Raw genomic sequence first — 6466 nt, 5'->3', positions numbered from 1 at the left:
CCTCCCTCTCCCAGCCATAGCCAGCATACCTGGCAGCAGCAGCACCATCTGCACTGCCCAGATCCTGGGCGCACAGACACTTACCTTACCGATCAGCTGTCTTCCTTCTCCGGCCACTCTCCTCCTCTTCATTGACTCCGGCCGGTCCCTCACTCGATCTTCTTCGATCTTTGCGCTGCCGCGTGGCTCCTACTCTCCAAGTTTCGCCTCCTCGCTAGTGATTGGCCACCTGTGTGCCTTTCCTGAGCTGCAGATCCGGCGGCCAATCATCAGCAAGGAGGCGGAGCTTGCAGAGGGGGAGGGACAGGCTGCCATAGGTTGCCCAGTGATCCCAGGGGTGTGGCCAGATGAGAGGTGTGGCATGTCATCCCGCCCACATCGTGATCAAGATAGAAGGAGATGAAGACACCGGATGGACACCCTCTCCAACCCTCCTCCAGCAGCACCTCGTGGACCGGATTGACATGGGACACGGAGTCGCGGACACAGGTAAGTCACAGAAGCCCCTGTCCTAAGTGTCCCTTCCGTAGGAAAGGGGGGGGGCGCGGTGGTGCCACCCTAGGCAAACGCCTTGTTTGCTTCATGGCAAATACGCCCCTGGCTACATCTCCAGCTAACATCATCCAATCCTGTGTTGGGACAGTTGCACCAGGACCCAGAAGTGACGTTTTACACATTGCTTCCGGGTTATTAACAGGAAGGAGAGATCAGTGAACAGGTGTTTGCTGATCTCTCTCCCTTCTATCGGTAGCACCCACCATGCAGGTCCACTGATGGGAGCATAGAGCCTGGGAGCATGGCAGGCAACATAGGGGGTGTGGAAGCCATCTGGAGGCCACACTTTTACCACCCCCAGCCACTCCCCATTATGCTGCAAAGGCACTGCCACTGTAGTACAGCAGCGGGGGGTTTTACACAACACCCAGCTACTATGAGGAGTGGTTGAGGAACAGTAAAAGTGTGGCTCAGCTGCATATTTTTAATGTCCCTCAAACACAAGTGTAAATAAGAACTAACAGGAAGAATCTCACTGTGCTTATGTAATCGCAATCATTATCATGATGATGAACACACGGTACAGAAAGTGCTGTATGTCTGTATCTCTGTCTGTGCCTCATAAAACAGAAAATGTACACTTGCCTGTGCTCTGGGTTCCCATTGTCACCTGTGTCCCCAGCCTCCTCTCTGTTGAATCACCTCCCGCCACCAGACTACAGCTTTGCCTTCCATCCTCCTCAGTGGAGGAAGGGATAATCACTCCACCAGTGAAGGGCTGTGAGCAGCCACGGCTGATCGACACTGATCAGCAGTGCAAAACACAGCGCATCTTTAGCTGCCTGCTCCTGAAATTAGAAAAAGAGTCCCTCTCTGCTCCTTGCTTCCTGGCCCCCTAGGCGGCAGTGCACACTAGGCCACTGCCTAGTTAGCCTAGTGGTAGCACCGGCCCTGGCGATATCATCTGCCTGCTGTAAATGAGATCCTCAAGGGGGAAATATTGAGCTGAACCAAGAAGAGATGCAAATTCAGGGTAAACCGCAAGCAAACATATACAAAGCAAACATATACAAAGCCATCTACAAGTCTCACCCAGTTACATCACCAACCAACCTTCTCTCAAAATATCACCCAAACCATCCCCTCTGCTCCTCCTAAGACACCCTGCTCTCTAACTCTCTTGTCTTCTCCTCCCACACTCACCGCTAGGACCTCTCCCATCCACTGGATCTCCCTGCCCCAATCTGTGTGGCAATCTCTGACTCTGTCTGCCTTTAAGTGAGCGATCCGTGAAAATTTGTCTCTTCATGGTGGCCTATCACACCTATCACGACTGTATTATATTTTCTAAAACAACTCATCTAACCACATTTGTTACATTTTGTATTACTTCCCTTTTCTTTAGATTGTAAGCTGATGGGAGCAAGGGCCTCCTAGTCCTCTTGTCTTGAATTGTATTGTAAAGATACTGTCTCCCTTTATTTTGTAAAGCACTGTGTAAACTGTCGGCACCATATGTAATGCCTATGAAATGTGTTGGCCTTGGACCCTTTGTTTCTTGGGTAATTTTTACAATAAAGCATTGTTGCCCAAATGCCAGGGGCATGAGAACTGACTTGATGTCATTTCTTTAGCCAAAGGAACAGAGTCACAAGATATTCTGCTGAGAGCAAGATAAAAATTTGTTTATGGAATAAACTGTGTATATGACATCTAGAAACCTCACATTAGGAGATAAAAACCTAAAGGACATCTAAGTTAGAAATCCTTAAGTCTGGGGGAGATGAAAAGAGTTTTTGGGGTAGATAAGAAGCAAAAGTGTGACTTTTCAGATAATGAATATGGTGGTTGAACGTGACTCTTATCCTCGCGGAACCCTTCTGCTAGCTCCTCCTGCGGTGGGTGTGGCGCCGCCTACTATTGGACCACTTCCAGAAAAAGGGTTTATAAGGCGGAAATCTGGGCGAGACCAGCAGAAGCTACCCTAGTGGCCAGAGGATTTTTGTCAAGGCTATATAGGCTCATCGACTGGTCGTGCCTACGGCTTCTCCATGACCCCCTGGGCAGTTTAGTTCTGCTGGGATTTGTTCCTCCCAGCTTCCACATAGCTTTGGTAACGTATTTATTCTATGCTGTGATGCTGTCAAATGATGTGTCTATTTCATGCTGTAATGCTCACATTAATATCGGTGTGTGTTATTATACAGATTGTAATGACTATAAGATATATCCTCCTGTGTGTCGTGTGATAATAAAAGTGGAGGTTTTGACAGTGCAAGAATATTGCAGTTGGATTCTGTTATTTCTTGGAGTGCCGGGTGAATGCTATGATGTGCCAGGGCAGGTATTCCTTTGGTAGTTGGTCTTTCACATGCGTAGAACATGTAATGGTTTAATTGCTGATTAAAAGTACCTGCATGACTACATGTTCATTGTGTATGTGTATATGTTTTGTTTTTTGTAATTGCACCCAGCATTTTTTTACTACACCATATAAACCCTGAATAATAATAATAATAATAATAATAAAAACACATAGCTGGAGAAAGGTAGTGGTAATATATAAGGAAAAAACACTACAACAGGCCAGACTGGGAATAAACAAGCTAAAGGAACAAAATGTTACCATGGGAAACAGACTAGACACAGCAATCACAAGCTAGGAGAATACAGGAGGTGAAGAGCAAGCACGGAACTGGTCAAGGGTCAGAAGAAAATGTTCCAGTACAAGCCAAATGGACACCATTAAAGCCTAAGTTTAATTACATTTTTTTTAAAGAAATCAGCACAAGGCATGGTATTTACACTCAGTGATGTAAGGGAACTTCCCTCAGATAGCAGGGTGAGGGCTAAAGGTTTTTGATTGCAAAAAGAACAGTACACAACATGCAAGCAACCAGCTTTCAAATCTAAACCATAGGAAAATGTGTATTTCTCATAATTACGTCTGTATAAGTGTAGTAATTAAAGGGTGAATATTGGGGTTCATGAAGAAAATGTATAGCGCCACCCCAAAAGGAGCCGCTAGGTAATTTTGGGTTCTCTGTTCTGAGCCTAGATTCCAAGAACCTCAGCCTCTCTTGACACACCTAGTTGAATAGAAATCACTGCACGCACATATAAAGACACAAATATAAATACCTTTAGCCTGGCTGTGGGTTAGTACCAGAAAACAGGCACACGCACCGTTTTATTGGTAAAGGTATTTTATCTATTTGTACGGGTTAGAATAAACAGCAGTTAGAACAATAATGAGCACACAGCTGGTAAATTTAAACACAATCTGCTGGACAGAGTAATAACTATGCCAAAATGACTAAGATCAGGTTCTGTACCACTAACTGCAATCAATACATGAATGCATAGATAAAAAGATAAATTAATAGTTCATATGGTGATATCAAGGTGACTTCTGGTGCTCTCATCTATTCCTATTCTCCAGGTGACAGGATACTGTGCGATATAGTGCAGAAGGGATGCACACTCACCAGAACGCACAGTTTAATGAGCGTTTGTATATATATATATACACTGATCCCTTGAGGTCATCAGCTGATCAAGATGGAACTTGAAATCCAATGGTCTCCCTCCAAGTGATGAGGACCCTCCTTTCACCAGCAGTGGCCAGATGGCTGTAAATTAATACTCCCCGAGGGAGTCAAAGTAGAGACATCTCCATAGTGTAGTAGTTAGGTATTTATTGGTATAAACGAAGATAAACATCGTGCACATTTGGCAAATCCCCCCAGACGACGTGCGTGTGCACGAAACGCGTAGGAGGAGCCAGGAACGCCGTGACGTCACGCCGCCGGAGCATCGTGGAGCTCCGGCGGCCATCTTTAACATTGGACGGTCAGTCCATGATTTCTCTTGTTTTTACTCTGATTCATACATCGATGTTTATCTTCGTTTATACCAATAAATACCTAACTACTACACTATGGAGATGTCTCTACTTTGACTCCCTCGGGGAGTATTAATTTACAGCCATCTGGCCACTGCTGGTGAAAGGAGGGTCCTCATCACTTGGAGGGAGACCATTGGATTTCAAGTTCCATCTTGATCAGCTGATGACCTCAAGGGATCAGTGTATATATATATATACAAACGCTCATTAAACTGTGCGTTCTGGTGAGTGTGCATCCCTTCTGCACTATATCGCACAGTATCCTGTCACCTGGAGAATAGGAATAGATGAGAGCACCAGAAGTCACCTTGATATCACCATATGAACTATTAATTTATCTTTTTATCTATTTATTGATATACCTAGAGTACCTTTTGTCCAGCGCTGCATCTATTGATTTATATTATTGTTTTATTGGGTTTATGGTTACCTGGTGTACAGCTGCTTATTACATTTTGTAGGTGCGCTCGTATACATTATTTCTAATACATGAATGCATGAATTAGTAAATCAGCAATACAAAATTTAAATATACTGTTTCTACACTGGTTTAGAGTGAACTCCAAGGGGGTGGCTGGTCAACATCTCCAGAGAAGTACCTCGTAACTAATCAAAGAAGTAAAAGGTTTCTGGGTAACAACTGTTAAGGGGCATTCTTTAGTCCTGACTCTTCAGCCGATGTTGGGGCCAAGTAACCATTGGTGCGCTTTAAGGAAATCAACAAGACCTGCAGGCAGTACTATAGCTATAAGGTAGCTGGTTAGGTAGTTCGTAATGGCTCAGTCTCTAATGGTAGCAGCAGGTGATGGCCACAAGGACCTCTCACCAGACACTGTGACACAGTAGCAGTGGTCCTTCCGCTTCTCGGCCTTTTGGCTAAGATCAAGTGTAGTATCTGTTCTTATCAGTGTCCAGTGGGGGTGCTCCCAACCATTCTAGCTTTGCGGGGATGGTTGTTGTATAGTACCCTCACTGGTATGATGGGGGTCCGGAAGGCTAGTACCGGAGGGACAGAAACCAGGGAGCGCCATGATTCGTTCTGGGGCCTTGGGAGTAATTCCTCTGGGAAGACTGGAAAGACCCAGTACCTCCTGATTTGGACGGATCTACCTTGGTCTGGCCAGGGGCTGGGGACGCAAAAAGTCCGCAAACTCAGTGCCCCCTGGGGAAGACGCTCTCAGGGGTGTCACTAGTAACACTTGGGTGTGGGACCCCACGGTGTGAAGATGACACATGGCCACTGTTTTTCACCTCTTTTTGCACAGCGCCCTAAGGACCAGGTCTTTTGGCTAAGTCCAGGGCAATTTTTGCTACGGGCCTCAGGGCCTGGTCTGTGCACAATTCGGCACGGTACCACTTTTTTATTTTTTTCTTTACTTTATCTTTACCTTATTTATTATGCACTCCCACGTTTTGTCACTTTTTACTTTACTTATGTGTGTGTTTTTCACGGATGGAGGGTGTGGGTCCTCGGGCCTTACCTGAAGTCTAGGGGGAGGATGTGTGGCCCTACGGTTCCTTCCTCCCCTGATCCCTAGGGGGTTTTCTCTTCGGGAGAACCCCCTTGCCTAGTACTGGATGTCCGGCTTCGGCTGGGCATAAGGAACGGTGGTCCACCAGGCCTTTTGGCCAGGAGGACCAAATGGGAACCTTGTCCCTGTCAGGAGCTTCGTGCCCCGGGGGATCGGGTGAACGGTCCAACCCTTCCGGGGGTAGGACAAACACACCCCTAAGTGCACTTTTTCGTGTGGTGTTTTGCACTTGCACATTTTTTGTGAACACTTACGGGTTTTTTCGTTATAGTTGCACGTTTGCGGACTTAAAAGTAGCAGTGGTCCTTCTGGTTATATATAAAAATGAAGACTTGTGAGCTGCTATATAAGTGATGAATAGTCCAGAGTGCTAATTGTGAATCGCTTGCACCTAACACATACTCACACTAGTGTGTCAAACCAATGCTAAATAGCAAAAAATGTGCTATGGTACACTCAATGATCATAAATTCAAATAATAAATACATCCATGTACTTCTATTAATAATAAGTGCCAAAAATATTATATTAA

The 6466-nt window shown here is 45.6% G+C and overlaps 1 pseudogene; it reads left to right on the top strand.

Annotated features, from left to right (window-relative positions):
* Positions 1–5258: 5258 nt before the first annotated feature.
* On the top strand, positions 5259–5374 carry LOC149441720 (U2 spliceosomal RNA; annotated as a pseudogene).
* The last annotated feature ends 1092 nt before the right edge of the window (positions 5375–6466 follow it).

The sequence above is a fragment of the Staurois parvus genome, unplaced genomic scaffold (assembly GCF_062004578.1).
Source record: "Staurois parvus isolate SC_StPar_1 unplaced genomic scaffold, SC_StPar_1.0 ptg000953l, whole genome shotgun sequence".
Classification (NCBI taxonomy): Eukaryota; Metazoa; Chordata; class Amphibia; order Anura; family Ranidae; genus Staurois; species Staurois parvus.
The sequence above is the reverse complement of the archived record's forward strand: the minus strand, read 5'-3'. Positions and strand labels throughout refer to the sequence as shown.